The sequence below is a fragment of the Equus caballus genome, chromosome 7 (genome assembly GCF_041296265.1).
Source record: "Equus caballus isolate H_3958 breed thoroughbred chromosome 7, TB-T2T, whole genome shotgun sequence".
In the NCBI taxonomy this organism is placed as follows: Eukaryota; Metazoa; Chordata; class Mammalia; order Perissodactyla; family Equidae; genus Equus; species Equus caballus.
This window is the reverse complement of record NC_091690.1, coordinates 15,503,013-15,523,485: the sequence shown is the minus strand read 5'-3', so window position 1 is coordinate 15,523,485 and position 20,473 is coordinate 15,503,013.

Below are 20,473 nucleotides of genomic sequence, written 5' to 3'. Positions count from 1 at the left end.
TCTGGTTCCTGTTCTTAGGGGGATAGCTTGCAGTTTTTCTCCGCTGAGAATAACATTAGATGTGGGTTTGTCGTATTTGGCCTTTATTATCTTGAGGTACTTTCCTTCTATTCCCATTTAATTCAGAGTTTTTTTTTTTTTATCACATCTGGACGCTATCTTGTCAAATGCTTTCTCTGCATCTATTGAGATGATCATGTGATTTTTATTCTTCATTTTGTTAACGTCGTGTATCATGTTGATTGATTTGCGGATGTTGAACCACCCCTGCATTCATGGAAAAAAATCCCACTTGATCATGGTGTATGAGCTTTTTAACATATTGTATATTCGATTTGCTAGTATGTTGTTGAAGATTTTGCATCAATGTCCATCATGATATTGGCCTGCAATTTTACTTTTTTGGGTGTTGTCCTTGTCTGATTTTGGTATCAGGGTAATGATGGCTTTGTAGAATGACTGAGGAAGTTTCTTCTCCTCTTCCAATTTTTTGGAAAAGTTTGAGAAGGATAGGTAGTAGGTCTTCTTTGAGTGTTTGGTGGAATTCAGTAGGGAAGCCGTCTGGTACTGGAAATTTACTTTTTGGGAGGTTTTTGATTACTGTTTCAATCACCTTACTGGTGATTGGTCTATTCAAATTCTCTATTTCTTCTTGATTCAGTTTTGTAAGGTTGTATGATTCTAAGAATGTATCCATTTCTTTCAGATTATCCAATTTGTTGTCGTATAGCTTTTCATAGGATTCTCATATAATCTTTTGTATTTCTGAGATGTCTGTTGTAATTTCTCCTATTTCTGGTTTTATTTATTTGACCCTTGTACCCCTTTTTTTGGTGAGCCTAGATAAAAGTTTGTCAATTTTGTTTATCTTTTCAAAGAACCAGCTCTTGGTTTCATTGATTTTTTTTTTCTATTTTTTTTTAGTCTCTATTTTATTTATTTTTATTCTGATTTTTTCACTTCTTTCCTTCTACTGATTTGGGGCTTTGTTTGTTGTTCTTTTTCCAGTTCCATTAGGTGCATGTTAGATTGCTTACTTGAGATTTTTCTAGTTTGTTGAGATATGCCTGTATTGCTATAAATTTCCTTCTTAGAACTGCTTTTGCTGTATCCCATAAATTTTGGCATGTCATATTTTCATTTTCATTTGTCTCCAGGTATTTTTTGATGTCTCTTTTGATTTCTTCACTGACCCAAACGTTGTTCAGTAGCATTTTGTTTAATCTCAGCATATTTTTGGCTTTTCTGATTTTCTTACTGTTGGTGATTTCTAGTTTTATACCTTTGTGGTCAGAAAAGATGCTTCATATTTTTCAATCTTCATAAATATAATGAGCCTTGTTTTGTGGCTTGATACGTGATCTATCTTGGACATTTTTCTATGTGAATTTGAAAAGAAAATTTATTCTGTTGTTTTCAGATGGAATGTTTTGTATATGTCTACTAAGTCCATCTGGTCTAATGTGTCATTTAAAGACAATGGTTCCTAATTGATCTTCTGTTTGGATGATCTATCCATTGCTGTAAGTGGAGTGTTAAAGTCTCCTACAATCATTGTGCTACTATTTCTCCTTTTATGTCTGTTAATAATTGCTTTATATATTTAGGTGCTCCTCTGTTGGGTGCATAAATATTTACAAGTGTTATATCTTCTTGTTGGATTGTTCCCTTTACCATTATGTAGTGCTCTTCTTTGTTTGTTGTTAAAATTTTTTTCTAAAGTATATTTTGTCTGACTCAAGTATTGCTACCCCAGCTTTCTTTTTATTGTCATTTGCATGGAGTATCTTTTTCCATCGCTTCACTTTCAGTTTGTGGGTGTCTTTAGGTCTGAAATGTGTGTCTTGTATGTAGCATATATATGAGTCATGTTTTTATACAAACTGTCAACTTAAGCCTTTCAATTGAAGCATTTAGTCCATTGACATTTAAAGTAGCTATTGATAGGTAGGTACTTAGCGCCATTAGATCCTTTTCTGTGTTTTTTAGAAGTTCTTCTCTGTTCCTTTCTTCTTTTCTTGCTCGCTTTCCTTGTCATTTGATAACTTTCTTTAATATTATGTTTGACTCCTTTCTCTTACTTTTTTGTGTATTTATTATAGGTTTCTGGTTTTTGATTACCGTGAGGTTCATATATAATAACCTACATACATAGCAATCTATATTAAGCTGACGGTCTCTTTAGTCTGACCTCTTTTTAAAAGCTCTACTCTTTTACTCCCCTCCTCCCACATTTTACATTTTTGATATCATATCTAAGCTCTTCTTTTGTGCACGTGTATCCACTACCCTCTTATTGTGGAAATAGTTAATTTTAGTACTTTTGTCTTTTTACCTTCATATTGACTTCATTGGGGGTTGATCTGCTACCTTTACTGGATATTTGCCTTTACCAGTGGGTTTATTGCTTTCTTTTGTTTTTTGTTCTTTTTGATAATTTTCTTATTGCTGTTGGTAGTCTTCTCTTTCCCACTTAAATAAGTCCTTTTAGCATTTCTTGTAAGACTGGTTCCTTGGTAGTAAACTCCTTTAGTTTTTGCTTGTCATGGAAGCACTTTGTCTGTCCCTCCATTCTTTTTTTTTTTAAGATTTTATTTTTCCTTTTTCTCCCAAAGCCCCTTGGTACATAGCTGTGTATTTTTAGTTGTGGGTCCTTCTAGTTGTGGCATGTGGGATGCCGCCTCAGTGTGGCTTGATGAGTGGTGCCATGTCTGTGCCCAGGATTTGAACTGGTGAAACCCTGGACCACCAAAGCAGAGCACATGAACTTAACCACTCAGTCACGGGGCCGGCCCCTCTCCCTCCATTCTCAATGTTAACCTTGCTTGGTAGAGTATTCTTGGCTGCAGATTTTTTTCTTTCAGTACTTTAAATATACCATTTCACTCCCTTCTAGCCTGTAAGATTTCTGCTGAGAATTCAGCTAATAGCCTTATGGGGTTCCTTTGTATGTAACTTGTTGCCTTTCTCTTGTGGCTTTTAGGATTGTCTCTTTATCTTTAATTCTTGATGTTTTAATTAAAACATGTCTTGGTGTGTGCCATGGGCTTCTTATGTTTATCTTGTTTGGTGTTCTCTGTGCTTCCTGTACCTGGGTGTTTGTTTCCTTCCTTAAGTTAAGAAAGTTTTCAGTTATTATTTCTTCAAATGTCTCTCTTTTCTCCTTCAGGACACCTATAATATGGATGTTAATGTGTTTGGTGTTGTCCCAGAGGTCCCTTAGACTGTTCCTATTCTTTTTAATTCTTTTTTCTTTTATCTGTTCAGCTTGGGTGATTGCCTCTAGTCTTTCATCCAGCTTACTGATCTGTTCTTATGTATCAGCTACTCTGCTACTGAGTCCCTCTAGTGTATTTTTAATTTCCAATATTGTATTCTTCATTTCTAATTGATTCTTTTTTAATATTTTCCAATTCTTTGTTGAAGTTCTCACTGAGTTCATCCATTCTTCTCCCAAGATCAGTGAACATCCTTATGATTTTTTGTTTATACTCTTTGTCAGGTAGATTGTTTATTTCTTTTTAGTTTAGTTCTTTTTCTGGGTTTTTTTCCTGTTCCCTTACTTGGAATGTGTTCTTTGTCTCCTCGTTTTGCCTCTTTATTTGTGCTTATATCAGTATATAAGGTAGGTCAGCTACGTCTCTCAGTCTTGCAGAGGATGTCTTATGAGGCACAGCAGTCTGCTAGCTTGTCATCACCAGCTCCAAGTGTTACAGGGATGTCTTCTCCGAAGTATCTCCTCCTGTTGTGGCCAGGTTGCTCTTGCTTCAGGTGCCTTGGGAGACTTGGCTGTCCTCCTGGAGAGTTGGTTGTAATGCTCAGTTGTGTGTGGCTGCTATGGACCCTTCAGTAACTTTACTGAACATGGGGAGCCCCAGCACAGTTGACTGCAAAGACTAATAACACACTCCTATTGCAGTTTTCCTGTCAAGTGAGTAGGCTCCCAAAGTGCCTTGTTGCTACACTCACAGGCTTACAATTGCTGTAGGTCTTTGGCCTGCAAGCCTGTTGTCATCTCTCTCAGGATTGTAGCTGAGTGGGGCTGGCCCAAGGCATGGGAGCACTAAATTATTTCAGGCTTTGGAAGGTGTGGCCAATACCCTATGTGGCTGTTTGAGAAGCACAAGTCTCCTCCAGCTGACAAGCCCCACTGCCCAAGTGGCCACACAACCTACAGTCCTGCCCCATGCATGCACCCGAACCTACTGAAGTGTACCCAGCCACTGCACTGCAGAGGCCCCACACACTGCACCAATGCCCCACACACTCCCCCTACTCCTCACACATGTCCTTCCCCTCAGAGGTGGACTCCCTAGCCTTGTTGCAGAGGTTCTAGGCCTCCACCTGTGTGAGCCCACAAGTTTCCTGAGGGCTGGCTCTTTGATGGAGCCAGTGCTTAGCGTGTGCTGCTTGCCCTGGCTGAGTTGGATTAAATTACCCAGTGCTCTAGTAAGTGGGGGTTAACACTCTAGTGAGTTACCCTGGGTTAACAGGCCATGGTAAGAACACCAATGGTATCTTCCAGTGTCTGTGTCAGCACACCTGTACTAGGTCACAATCATGGCTGCTGCCAATGTCTCAGTCCCTGGAGAAGTCTCACCTCTCACCCAGATGCACCCAGAGCCCTATCAGGTGAGTCTGTTTTCACCAAAGAACTGTCCACCTTTCTTTCTGGTGATTTTAGGTTGCTTTCATAAATGGGTGAATTTGTGCATGGGCCCTTCAAGAGTCGTCTTCTTTTTACCTTATGTCCTATGGTTTTTCTGGGGGTATACCTCATTGTTGTTAGTAGCCAGCAAAGCCAGCTATTATGATGCTTGTCTTGGTTGTGCTGAGATCAAAAGCTGCTTATAGCAGTAATGCTCTCCCTCTCAGATCCCCTGCTCTTCCTGAAAAGGCTTCATACCTTAAGATTTCTCCTGGCTGGCTATGAAGTACTGTGGCTCACAGAGGTGAGTTTTTTTCTCTCCAGAAAGGAATATCTGCCTCTTCCACCTGAGTCAGCACTGTCCCTCATTGCAGGGCTTCTTTTTATCCAGTTTTTCGTTCTCTCTCATGGCTAACTGATCCAGGAATATTTGTAAATTTCTTGTGTTCTTGGGAGGAGGCAAATTAAGAGTCTGATTACATCACCATCTTGACACGGTCCCATAGTGGTCTTTAAAATTTTAAATTATATATCAGATGAAGGATTCCTGAAATACTCTGAAAATCCCTAGGAAGTTGCAACTACTTTTAGGTTTCAGGAAATAATATGATCATGAAGAAAAAATGATATCACAAGTCTAAATACTTTCTGATTTAAGGCTTAAGGTTTAATTTGTATCTAGTTTTTCAGATTCTCTAATCTAGTGAATTTCTTTATGACATTTTCAACTATTTCATTTATTATCTTGAACTCTTGTCCTATTCTAAATTTTTTAAAGTAAAATTCACATACTATAAAATTCACCCTTTTAAAGTGTAAAATTATATTTACAAGGTTGTGCAACTATCACCACTACTTAATTCCAGAATATTTTATCAATTCAGAAAGACTGCCCATTAGCAGTCACTTCTCTTTCTCTTTCATCTCACTCTCTAGGAAACATTAATCTGTTTTCTGTTTCTATGGATCTGCCTATTATAGACATATCATATTAATGGAATCATACAATATGGGAATTTTTTTGGTCTGACTTCTTTTACTTAGCATGATGTTTTCAAGGTTTGTCTATGTTGTAGCATGCATCAGTCCTCCATTTTTAGCAAAATAACATTCCATGGTAGAGATATGACACATTTTATTTATCCATTTACCAGTTTATGGACATTTGCATTCCTTCTACTTTTTTCCTCTTATAAATAATACTTCTATGAACACTCATATGCAAGTTTTTGTGCAAATATATGTTTTACAGGAGTAGAATTGCTGGATCGTATAGTAACTCTATGTTTAATTTTTTGAGGAACTGCCAAACTGTTTTCCAAAGCAGCTGCACCATTTTACATTCCCACCAGCAACGTGTGAGTGTTCCAAAGTCCCCACATCCTTTCCAACACTTTAGCATATTTTTGGACTAATCAATAGATGTGTTTGCGAAGAGATGAGAGAGAGAAATTTTTTATCAGATCACATGAAAATGAAATTCAAATTTAAAGAAATTTAAAATGAACTATTTTGCAAACACTCTTTACTGTAGCTGTTTATAACTTAGTCTCCTTTAAGATAAATGCAAAGAAGCAAGGCATGCGGATGCTATATTTCTTCCTATCAAAGCATGTTTTTTGTCTGTAATATATTTAGAATAACACCTTATACCTTTTATATAATTCAGAGACATTTATGTGTCTGATATCTTATTCCAGGGAAAAGATGATTTATGGATGATGCCTATCATCTCAGAGTGAATTGACAGGACATGACTGTATAGTCATAAAAAATATGAAACAGAACAAGACTGAGGCCTACTGCTAGTTTCTTAGGGAAGGTCTGAGAAAGGAGTTAGGTTTGGCTCCCAAATGACAGCATTGTGTCCCTGGCGAATTCCAATCCCCAATTATTTCTCAGGTATATGATCAGCATCATGAAGTGAAAACATGTCAAGATGCTTCCACAGAAGCGAATGATCAATGCAAAGGCAATCAGAAGATATTTAGAACTCCAGAAAGATAGCTTTGGGGACATGTGAAAAATAGGTAACTAGCTTGCTGCTCTGAGATGAGAATTGCTGGCATTGCTTTAGATCCTGGGGTGTGGACCTGGCAAAAGTGTGACTGTCTGACAAGAGGTCTGTCTGAAATACTAAGCAGGTTATGAAAACAAGCATGTGGCAAAAGTAGCCAAAATCAATGCCAAACAATAAGTATTATGTGCGGACACACACATCTGATCTTAGGTGTGGGAGCCTCATTTTCGGATAAAATCATAACGATGAAAAGTGTGACCTGGGAGAAATCATTGGTCAGCAATGGCTTTGCTCCAGGTTAAAGAGAGGCAGATAAAATTCCTGAAATCCAGTGACAAGTCCTGGGGCCTGGTGTCCCTGTTAGGCCCAACAGAAGGTTGACTCAGGAAAAACAATTGATCTGTTGTTAGGGATTTTTAATCTACCTCCGTTCTGTATACGGGGGAAGGTGACTTTAAGCTTTACTAAGTCTGAAGCTGCTTATGTATTTCCTTTTCTTGTTTGTTTTATTCCTAAAATTAGAGAAATATTGAAACTCTGGTTGGGAGAATAGAGTTTAATTTATGAAGCAGAAAAGCAGAAGTAAGGGAAAATAAGGCAGAGGCTGCAGATATCTACAGGGTATTATATTTAAGGAGGAAAACAAGATCATGAACATCATTGAGGTAGATGTATGTTAATAAAATAGGACTGATCCTTGATTTTTTCCATTTTTTACCTCCTCATCGTCTCAAACACACACACTCACACACACATCCAGTCACACTGTCTTATTGGTTCACTCTTGTTAATGCATCTCGTATCTGTTGTCTTTTCTCAATCTTTCTTCTCCAGTTCCTCACCACTTTTGTTTTTAATTTGCAGAAATTCCACAAGTTACTAATCCTTCTCTCTCACACCAGTTTTCCCAGTATATTTACTCTTCCTCCTCATCAAGTTCCGTAACACTGCCTGAAAAATATTATAAAATCTCAAACTGCTCACACCATTCTCATGATGAAGCTCTTTCAGAAGCTCTACATCACCCTTAGGACAAACTTACTAGATTTGACCCATAATTACCTTTCCAGTCTCATCACATATGAGGGCCTTTTTTCACTCCATGTTCTAGTTACACAGAACTAATTTAAAAATTATTTAAAATCAGAAAGTTCTTTTGCTAGATTCTGGTTATTTGCATTTGATGTTTTTGTTTCTTAGAAAGATTCTGCCTTCTGATCCTTCATGACTGTTAACTCCTTCTGTGACCTTCCACTATTCTATAGAATATATCACAGCATATTATAATTTCCTTTTGTTCCATTGGTTCAATTGTATTAATATCACTGTTACCTCTAGGACGTCAGTTCCATGGAACACTAGATTGTTTCTTAGTTGTATTTATTTATTAAAGTGCTTGACCCATCAAGTACTCAATAACTCTTTGATTAAAAGCAAGCATGGATAATGAAGACACAGATTTAGAGCTTTTTCTTTATTCATAAGAGTCTTAGAACCTCTACTATAGAACTTATACCATTATTTACTTGTAAACAAGGAAATTGCAAGTTATTATCCTTTCTGTACTTTAGTTTCTGTATACTTAAAATGGGGTTGATATCTATAACTACCACAGGGACTAATGTAAGATTTAAATAAAATGAAAGAAAACATGCAAAGGGCTGGGAAATGTCTGGCACACAGTAAGCATGCAACAAATGTTTGCAATAATGATGATGATGATGATGATGATGATGATAGCTATGATTATGATAATAGTGATGATGATGTCTGCCATTTGAATAAGTTAGCCCTGCATTTCTGTGTCTTTTGGGGAACTGTGGAAATGGGTAATGAAACTATTATGTATTTAGCCCTGTTACTTTAATGATGTTATTTCAGTCAATCCACTAAACCCATTTTATTAGTAAGGAAACTAACTAAGGCTTAAAGAGGGGAAGACATCTCTCTTGTTCACACAGCTTAGACGTGTCCACACATTAGCTGTCAGGCATTCTGTCAAGGACTCTAACATCAGTTATCTTGGATAATCTCATTTAATTCTGATAAGAACCCCTTTGTGCAACTGAGGATGAGATATTCCTATACTCTAGAATCATAATTGTTAAAATCTTTCCTCTGCCTAGGCTCTTACAAAGAGCTGATCTGAAATGAAGTATATCTTAAACAACAAAAAAGAAGATAGTTTCTTTCCTTTTAGTTCTTGGAATGCTTTGGTATAATGAAAGGAACTTGAGGTTTGGCAAAGGTAAATGCAGTGATGCTGCTCTGCTTTGTTTTTTAGACAATATCTAAGTACAATCGATCGTTCTTTAAAGGAGCTATAAACAAATTGAAGCAGTCAGAGGAGAAAGATCAGAATGATGAAGTGACTCAAAAATCAGGTAATATTAAATGTAGTTGGAAGAATGAGGGAGAGTAGACTCAAGGGACAAAAAAGTGGCTTTATTTGGATATTTGATGTTCTGTCACATGAATGAACATTTTTTTTCAGATGACTATAACCGGCAAAATTGGAATCACTGGGTATAATGCACAGACAAATGTATTTGGCCGCAATATGAGAAAAGCTTTTCTAATAAAGAGAGTTGTAAAAGCAAAGGCTAGCTCCTGAGAAACCAAGTTTCCAGTCTTTAGGTCGTTTCAAAGGGAATTCAAAGTGGTCTAATTAGATGACATTTAAGATGCCTTCCAACTCATCATCTGTAATCTCAGCTAGTTCATGAAGAATGTATACTATTTCTAGCATCATCAACCTCAATTTTCCTTTCCTCAGCCTTTCCCAATATCTTTTACCCAGGTAAATTTAAAAATTATTTTGCTCACCAACTGGGAAAGCATAATCTCTTCTTCTGATATGATGTGACTACAAGGTACTATAGAAAGCATTTAAACTTAGGCAGATTTGATTTCCAATCCTTAGTTTGTCACCTACATTTTTGAGGACATTATGTAGTTTCTCTAGGCCTCAGTACTTTTATCTTCAAATTGGGAATAATATTGATTTCATAGCAAGATTTAATCAAGTGGTATCTATGTAGTATTACCACATGGTGGTCATCAACAAGTAAAGCCATCAGTACCATCTGATGAAGAATAGTGATGTGAATGACTACCAAGAGTAAAGATTTAATTCATTTTCCATATAGTTTCTGTTAACGTCTAACATGCATACAAACAAGTGCTCAATGTACAATTGGTTGCCTGTATGAATTTTCTTAAAGTAAATAGTCTTTCCTTTTTTTAATAAAAAATAAGTAACTTTTATCCTGCATGAAGAAGGATGGTATCGAATTTAAGGGAGATAGTAACTATACATTATTGGATATGCAATATAAAAAGAACTGAGTTAAGATTGTGACACTTTATTTTTAAACTATTTTATTATAATATGCATATATATAAAAAATGAACAAATTATAAGTGCATAAATTTAAGAATTTTGTCAAAGCAAAAACCTTACAACCAGCATCCAAATAGAATATTACCACAGAAGCTCCCTCATGCTCCCTCTTGGTCTCTAACCACAGATTTATTCATGCTAACCATATAGCAAATTTTTTTTTTCATGTATTCATTTCTTACATATATTCTTTTTCCTTCTTTATATAGAGCAGTGCTTCTCAACCTAAGCAGGCATCAGAAGCACCTGAAACCTTTTTAAAAACTGAAAGCTGGAGCCCTGCATCCAGAGTCTCCAAATCAGTAGGTCTGGGATGAGGCCTAAGAATTTGTAAATATAACAAGTTCTCAGGTGGTACTGATGTGTTGGCCCAGGAAACACGCTTTGAAGCCCATTGATCTAAGTATTCCATTTCATGAATATACCACACTTACTTATCCATTATACTCCTGACAGAAAATTTGGTTGTTATGAATAACACATACCTGGTCATACTTGTACATGTGCTTGGGTAGGTAAACAGATGAACAGATAAATAAAAATTCCAGGGTCCTGGTTTATTGCATATATTTATCCATAAATGATATTCTCCTAATGTTTACTGCAGTAGTACTAACTTGTAATTCCACCAGTAAAAGAGAGATCTAGTTGCTTTATGTATGTAATAGCTTTTTCATTAAAAAAATTGATCTATGCTAAATATGTAGTGGTGTCTCGTGATTTCAATTTGTATTTTTCTGATAACTAATGATATTAAATATATTTTCACGTTTCATTTGAAGATCCTCTTTTGAAGTATCTTTCCAAGACTTTTGTTCACTTTTTACTAGTTTATCTGTATTTTTCTTATTAATTTATATGTTGGATATGGGGACACTCTATATGGGCAGTCTAGGCATGTAAGGACAGCAGATGGTCTCACAGAGATGTCTATGATCCAGAGCAAAGAAGAGAAGCGCCAGAATAAAGTTCTGGTTACAGTCCTCAAAGGTGAAGAAAAAGGTACATGAAAGATCTCCCAGATCTAAAGGAAATTTATAGAAATGAGGGACATTGCAGCTGCAATGAGTATAAATGACGTGAATGTAAAATGACTCCTCCCCCAACACCTCAGCCCAAGGCAAAAACACAAAAATTTCACCAGAGGCAGAGGAAAATGCAGACAGAAGTTGTCTCACATCAAGTTTCTCCTACTCGACAGAATAAGCCCTCAAAATGGGGATGAATTTGAATCAGAAAAATACACTTAAATTTCCTGCTCATTTGAATTTGTGGCTAAAAGTTGTACTGGAAACGGATAATATTCTCCTTTTTTCAAAGATTTCATTTTCAGAATTTTCGTTTTTTTAATTTAAATTTTAATATTTATTGGAGTTTATACCATTTCATCGCTTCTTTCTCAAATTGCATTCCGTGTATTGGTTTAAATCGATTTTCAGGGCTGAGAAAGTTATAGTGCTAAACAGCAAATAGCTGCTAATTTTCTGTGTGTGTTCACCAAGTCTTGTGACTACATGTTAGTTTATTGCAAATGGTGGAAAAAACAGGATTTCCTCCTACTGAAACAAAAAATTCCATACGCATTTGACCAATAAATGTATCTATTAGGAGAATGCTAGGGGAGGGGAAATAGTGACTTGCATGTCCATTTGACCAGGGTCCTCAGGACTGCATCACTGATACAAACCATACTTTGCGTCCATAGTACTGATTTTAGATTATGTGGCAAGTACAGCAGTGAAGATCAGAAAAATAACTTATAAAATGATTAAATCCTTCCCCTAGAACTAGTGACATCTGGAAGTATTTTTTATTGCATAGTTTTAGATCTTTACCCAAACCCTTGCTAGATTAAAACCCAAGCCATGTTCTATGACTAACCTTAGCTGACTCCCATTTCTTTTCATTTCTTACAGGGTCGTAATGTTCTTTAGCTTCTTACAGCAATGAATGAATGAAAGAATTAGAAAACAGAGCAAAATCAGTTAATTACCTATTGTTCTAAATTGGCATTCATATTTAAATTGCAGTCCTATTTTTGTAATGAAGGAACACAAAGTATGCAAATTTTTTTCATTCTATAAATCTTATAGAAATGTCATAGTACATTTAATATAATTTTATGAAAAGATTTTTAAATCAAGAATTATTCAACTATATTTTATTCAAGGAAATAAAAGTATTACAGAGTTGCTGATTATATGTTTTTAATTATTTCAAAGAGAATTACCTTTCAGCTGCTTCAAAAATATAATCTATAGCTTAAATATTTAAAAACTATTCAAAACTAAAATTTCTGACATGTAATATCATACAACACCTTAGATACACATAAATTTCAGATAGAAAGGCTTCTTCCATCTTTTGAAAGCTATAGTACCTTCTGTCTGAAACATAAAACACTTTTTTTAAAAATTACAAAATACTCGTAATATAAAAGTATATAGAGAGTAACATCATAAATGTCTGTGTGCTCACAAGCTGGGCTGTCACATTTACTTCCAATTTTTCATTTTTAGAAATAAAATAATGCAGGTGAAGTTAAGTTCTCTTTGTAACACTACCTATATCATTTCTCCTCTCCCTGCCTCCACTGTGGTTACCATTAGCCTAAAATAGGTGTTGTGGTAGATTGTATTTTCTAAAAATGGCACAATAATATCCTGCATCCAACAGGTACTTCTCAAGGTGGCCATGTAAATCCTGTAATGCTAAGTGGAGTTCATTGCTCCTTCCGCTTGAATCGAGGCAAGCTGCGAGACTACTTTCACCAATGGCAGGTGCAATGTTAGGTCAGTTCTGGGCAAGTCTTCAACTGGATGGGTAGTTTCTCTTCTTGGCTCTTGAAACCCAGCCACCATGTAAGAAGTATGACACCACTGAGATGGCCATGTTGTTGGGAAGCCTAAGTCTCATGGAGAGGCCCTGGAAGATGATCCACAATGTGAAGAAAAAGACCAGGGAGCATCCAGGCACAGAACTTTCTAGTGACTCCAATCTAGCTGCCGTCCTTCTGCAGCCCTTTGAAAAAATCCAAGCATGAAACATCTAAAGGAGCTCAATTAGCTAACAGAACATGACAGAAAATAATAAATTGTTTCAAGCCATCAAATATTAGGGTGATGAGTTACATAGCACTAAAAAACTGAAAGCAGTGTGTACAATCTTCCTCATATTTTCACCTATTTATATGTGTTTGAAAATATCATTTTCACTTATTTTTTGAAATTTACATAAATGTCATCACATTTTATATATTCTTTTAAAATCCACTCTTCTCAGTATTTAAATGTTTATTCATTTGCATAATTTATTTCATTATGAAATATTGTCTATTAAAATGTATACTTAAAATGCAAATAAAACTGTAAATAATAATAGTAACAAAATAAACCTGCTTGCACCTACCACCTAGTTACAAGATTAGAATTTTTTTTTAAGACATGTACCCAAGTTACATCTTTTGCCAATCTTCTTCTTTTTTCTTTCTTTCTTCTTCTCCCCCACAAAGCCCCCCGGTACATAGTCGTATATTCTAGTTGTAGGTCCTTCTAGTTCTGCTGGCAAAACTGTGGGGCCACTGAAGCAGAGCACACAAACTTAACCACTTGGCCACAGAGCAAGCCCTAAGGTTAGAAATTTTAACAATGCTATTGAAGCTATTCACACACCCCTTATTGGTTTTATTTATTATATTTCCTCTTTCACATATGCAACCATTATTCTTACTATTTTTGTTTATTATTCTTTTGCCTTTATTTAATTGTGCCATATGTGTATGATATTTAAAGCAAAGTTATTTTTGTTTTTTTAATATTTTATATAGACGAAGATGAACTGTTGAACTGTGTATGTTCTTATGTAACTCACCTTTTATCCTCCTTAAAATTTATGAAATTTTATGTTTGGTTCATTCTTTTGTAAATGTTGTATATTATTCTATTATAAGAATATTTATTGATCCTTTATCTTGTTGATAAACATTTGGATTATTATTACTTTCTTTTGAGGAAGATTATCCCTGGGCCAACTACTGCCAGTCCTCCTCTTTTTGCTGAGGAAGACTGGCTCTGAGCTAACATCCATGCCCATCTTCCTCTACTTTATATGTGAGATGCCTGCCACAGCATGGTGTGCCAAGCAGTGCCATGTCCTCACCCGGGATCTGAATCGGTGAACCCTGGGCCGCTGAAAAGCTGAACGTGTGAACTAAGTTGCTGTGCCACCGGGCTGGCCCCTGAATTATTTAGAATATTTTTGCAAAAGAAAAAAATATGCTATGAATATTTTATATTGTGAAACATGTTCATTGTAAATAAACTAATACACAAATTATACCAAACAATCTAATAGATTCAAATATAATAATGATAAAAATCTGATCAGTTAAAGCAGAAAATGAGGGCAAAGAAAGAAAAATATTAGATTAGTTAAAAATGAATAGAAAGACAGTGAACTAAATCCAACTATATAAACATTACATAAAAATTCTAATTATGTATTCCTCTATAAAGAAAGCTTCAAAAGGTATGATAACAAAAACTGATGGAAATAAAGAGAGAAATAGACATATACACAAACATGGCTGGCTATTTGGAAAACTACCTGTCAGTAATGGATAAAACAATTGTTAGAAAAAAATCATTGAGGATGTGGATTTGAAAGAGCCCACAAATAACAGGACAAAATTCACAATTATAGGACAGTATACCTAATAATTGCACAATCCATATTATTTTCCCGATGGCATCTGGAATATTCTCAAGATAGGCTGTATACTAGACATAAAACATTTCAGTTTTAAGATATTGGAATTTGCAGAGTATGCCCAAAACTAAATAGAATTAAACTAGAAGTCAAAAGTAATAAAATAATTAGAAAGTACCCACATATTTAGAAATTTAACAACACGCTTATAACAATCCATAGGTCAAAGAAGAACTTATCATAAGGGAATTCATAAAACATTTTGAACCAAATGAAAATAATACAACATTTCATAATTCTGAGATACAGGCAGTGGTCAGTGGAGACTGTAGTTTTAAACGCTATATCTAGGATAATAAAGGTTTAAAGTCATTTAGCAATAGGATGCTAAAAGGGAAGAGCAAATCAAACCCAGACAAGGATAGAATGAGGGAAATAATAAAGATACATAAAAATATAAATACAATCAATGAATTAGAAGAGAAACCAATGATGGAGAAAATTCAATAAAGCCAAAATGTGTGTTTTTAAGAAATTAATAAAATTGTTAAATCTCTAGTTAAAAGGGAAAATTAAAATAACCAATATCAGATGAGTGATTAAATTTTATAGAAATTAAAAGGATCATGTTTTATTGGTAAATTATGCCAGTAAGTTGGACAATTTTGATGAAACAAATAAATTATTTAAAAAATACAAGTGACCAAAAATTACACAGGAAGAAATGAAAAAAATATATGATAGCCACACATTTGTGAAAGGAACTGAATTTGTAGCTAAAAGTCTTTCCACAAAGAAAATCCCATGTTCAGATTGAGTCATTGGTGATTTCTGTCTATCATTAGGGAGAAATAATAGCCATCTTACACAAATTCTTTCAGAAAATGGAGGAAAAGAGAACACTTCTCAACTTGTTTTATGAGACCAGTATAATCTTGATAAAAGTAGATAAAGGCATTACAAGGTAGAAAGATAATATTTCTCATGAATGTGGATACTAACAACCTCAACAAAATATTAGTAAATTGAATCCAGCATTATATAAAAACAAATAATACTTCATGTAAGGCTCAATTAAAAGACATAAAGTTTGAGAATAGAATAATAAGCCTTTCTTCACAGATTATATTACTGTGTATATAAGAAATTCTAAGAAAGTTATTGAAAAAACTCCTAAAACTAATAGTGATTTTTTTCAATGTTGCAGTACACAGGTAAACACACAAAAATATTTATTTCTACATATTAGCAACAAACAAGTGGAAAAAGAAATCAAATAAACAATGTCATTTTAATAGAATCAGAAAATACAAAATACCCAGGAATAAATTCAATGACTGATTTCTAAGATCTCTACATTGATAGCTGAAAAAAAACTGAAATAATTAAAGTTCTAAAATACTTAGAAATAAATGAAATGTGTAAGACCTACACACAGAAAACCCAAAATTTACCAAGAGAAATGAAAGAACATCTAAAACTAAAAGTCATGGATTTTTAAATTTTTTTCCCAAATGATCTTTAGAGTCAATACAATCTCAATCAAAATTCTTGCAAGCTTTTTTGTTGTAGGTTAAAATTGACACTCTGTTCAATTTAGGTGAAATTGAAAGACTTAGAGGAGTCAAATCATCTTCAGAAAAAAGAACAAAGTTTAATGACGTATAAAACAACAGGAACTGATGGAATATGGTATTGGAATAGACAGACAATTATACCAGTGGAAAAGAATAGAATTCAGAAAAAGAGGGACATATATACAGTCATTTAATTTTTGCAAAAGTATCTATTCAATCCAATTAGGGAAGTAACGCATTTTTTCGAGAAATTTTGCTTGAAAAAATAGACAAACTTTATTTTCATTCATCCATATATTTGCCATTGTATTGTTGGTTATTTCTTCTTCAGTTTTATTTCTGCTATATGAAATCATCTTTCTTTAACCCAAAGGAAATACTTTGGTATTTCATTTATTGCTTGTCTGTGAACAATAATGTCCTTTTTTCTGAAGGTTTCTATTTGTATTTTATTTACTGTATATGGAATTATGGACTGAAAATATTATTTCATTGTCTTCTTGCTTCCATTGTTTCTGTTAAGAAGTTACCTGCTAGTTTAATTGTTTTTACTTTAAAACCAATATGTCTTTTTCCTCTGGTGGGTTTTAAATTTTTCTTCATTGCCTTCTGTTTTCAGAAATTTCCTTGTGATCTTTCTATGTTAAATTTCTTTTTAAATTCTTCAATTTTAATGTTTATAGGGCTTCCTTAATTCATGCTTTCTTGTATTCTATGGATCATTTTAGGAAAATTCTAAGCCATTATCTCTTCAAATACTGCTTTTTCTCTGTTCTTTTGCTCCTTTTTCTGTGGGACAATTAAATGTATGTTCCATTTTTCTCACTGTGTTTGTATCCTTTTGTTTTTCCATTATTCTAGATAGTCCCTTTTGACTTACCTTCAAGATCACTAATTCTTTCTTCAGCTGTATCAAATTGGCTATTAAAATTTTACATTAGATATTTACCCAGATATGCTATATTAATTCTTACTACTTCCAGATGTTTACCAAATTTAAAAAAAATTTATTTCCTGGAACATGATAACCCTAGTTATATTTTTAATATTACTGTCTGGCAATTTGAATGCCTGTAGTTTTTGAGAGTATCTTTATTTTCTGTAATTTTTTGTGGGTTTCTGTTTACATCACCTATCTCCTTGAATCTTTCTCTTTAATTGTACATTGGAAATTGTGTTGGAAAAGTGATTGTAGCAATAATTTGTGTTCTAGGATCATAGCTTCTTTTTCCAGAGAGAATGTTGTTTTCCTTATCCCAGCACTTGACAGCACTAGCAACCTAGAATCACCTTAATCCAAAGTTAGAGACTGAGAATTTCTGGGACATTTAGAAATATTTTTATTTGCTCAAAGCTAGGCAAGTGCTGATTTACATCTAGTTTATCTTTACTCCCAGCATGAAGCCCTTCACTTGGGAAGAGGGTTATGCTCCTGCTTTTGCTATTTGTTGCCAAGACCTCACAGTCTATCAAAAGTTCTATACAAAGTTGTCCAAACACCCCCAGGGAAGAGCATTTCAAATGAGGTGTTCATTCTCAGAATTTCAGAATTTCTCCCATGACCTTTTTATTTACTACTTTATTAGCACTCTGCCTTTGCGATGACTTTTAAAGTATTTTTACCATGTTACGTTAGTTTTCCTCTACGGGGTTTACTATTCAAGTTATGTTAACCCATTATTGTTGGAATCAGAGATGCAGAGCAACATCTTTTCAAGTATTAATTTTCCTTCATTAATTCCATTTTATCTCACTGAAATTCCTATTAGACATATGTTAGAACTTCTTTTCTGTCTTCAACAATTTGTAATCTTCCTTTCATATGATCAATCTTTTTATCTTTTTTCCTCTCTCTTTTGGTCAATTTTCTCAGCTATATTTTATAATTATCCAGGTTTCATTTCAGTTGTGACTTATCTGCTGTTTAATCCATTTGAGAATCTACTTTCATTTATTACATTTATTTTAATATTTAAGATTTTCTATTTGTAATGTTTTCAAATTAGGTGATTCTTTTTCTCCAGTGTTCATTCTTGTTCATCATTCATTCTTGTTTCCCTTGCATCTTATGGTAATTTAAATGTAATTTTGCCATAGTATACTTCAGATAAGGCTATTATTTCTAGTTCTTATTGTCCCAATTCTCTTGTTAATTGTGTTGCATAACTTTCCCTCATACTGGTTTCCCCATGGTCTTAAAATGTTTATTGAAAATCCTTTAGGGAGAGTTGCTTTTTAAGAAATCTCGTTTATTCATATTGTAGAAGTAATTTGAATTTTTTCTGCTAGGGCCTTAGGCATTTCGTAGACCACTTTTTAAGTGAAGTCCCTTACCTTAGGAATCCCACATCTTCAGGAAATTTTAACCTGCAGAGGTGCAAAGTTTATAAGCTTGGAGTTTTAATTTCGTACTGAAGATTGCTTTTCTTTCACCAGAGACCCAGAAAAAACAAGCTTTCTAAATGCTTTAGGTGCTTTTTATGGCAGCATAGCCTTTTGGGGCCCCAGCTTGGTGCAGGTTTCTCAGTTCCAATTCTGAACTTGACCAAGTCCAAGGTTAAGTATTCTTTCCCTATGTGGCTATTGAAACACCAGACCCTGTTTCACGGGGCTCATCTCTAGATCTAGCACCAACCTTGATATCAGTCCACTTTCACCAGTATGGCTTTTAATTTCTGCTTTATTCTGGAAGCTAGGATTTACCTTAATTTTGTATCATCTAGCTTTGTATTATTGTTATTTTAAATGTCATATTTTCCCCAGCATTTTAGTTTTTTCCTAATGAGAGGCAGTTCCATGATGCTCAGTCAATCATGTTGATAGAATACAGAATACTGATAATACTGATAATACAGATACTGATAGATTACCTTTTTCTTAACATATTAGTATGAAAAAGTAGAGTGGAACATTAATTAGTTTTAGAAACTTGGTTTCTGGTCATGGCTGCAACATTAACTAGATTGTTAACTCTTCAGCAAATCCTTTCAGCCCTCATGCTTTTCATTAGAATCAAAGAATCATTTGGTGTCAGATGAACCGGAGGAGATGATCCCAGCTCTGCTCTGAAGTCCTGCGAAGGTTTTCAAATTTTCTGAGCCATGGTTTCTTACAATATTAAATTTAAACATGTAAAATATGTATAGAAATGTGATATATGGAGACTATAGATATAGAATATTGATATGTGAACATATACATAGAATGCATATTGCAAACACAGAAATGTGGATATAAATAATTTGGTAATAATTATATCTTATACAAGAGACAAAATATGTGTATGAATACATATAAGCAAAACAAATTGTCAGTTTTATGTAGTAAAGTGAATACAGCTAAAGAATTTAAACTACTAGTCCTTAGAGTTCATTTTACCTGCAAAAATACAACTTTGAAAGATATAGTAATTTATAAACTTAACGGTTTATAGCACTTCCAGATTTCCATTTGCTGCCATTTATAGGCCAGATGGGAAAGAGTTAATTTTGCTAAATAGTTCTGGATTAATCCTTGAGGGTAATTTAAACACTAGTCAAAAATTCAAACCACATGCATTGATCCATGATAAATTTTTTCAAATTATTTTATTGAAGTTGCATTTATTTATAACATGTGTAAGTTTCAGGTGTACATCATTACAATTCGGTTTCTGTATAGACTGCATCATATTTTAATTCTATGGAGACTGATGTTTTGAATTTTAAATTTTAAGAAATATTATCTAACAATAATTATATTTGTTATATTCTTACTTTTTATTTTTATATTTGCTCTTTTATTTTATTCACATAGTTTAAAAATATTCTTTTCATAAAGGGAAATCAAACTTTTTAAATAAATTAATCCATGTATTTAAATTTATTTCAAATGAGTTCTAGTATGATCTTAGCAACATATTAGAAAAATCTTTTATAATCTGAAACAAATATTGCTTTAGAATCATTAGCAAATGATTTTAGTATGATAAGATAAGAAAGTTGAGAAAGCAGAGAGGATTACTGAGTGTATCTTAGGATTTCCCAGGCTCAACTCTCTTATTACTTTGAACACCTCATTTATATTTTGTTTATGTGGTTGTCTCCAAAATATGTCACAGTTCCTTAGGAGCAGGCATA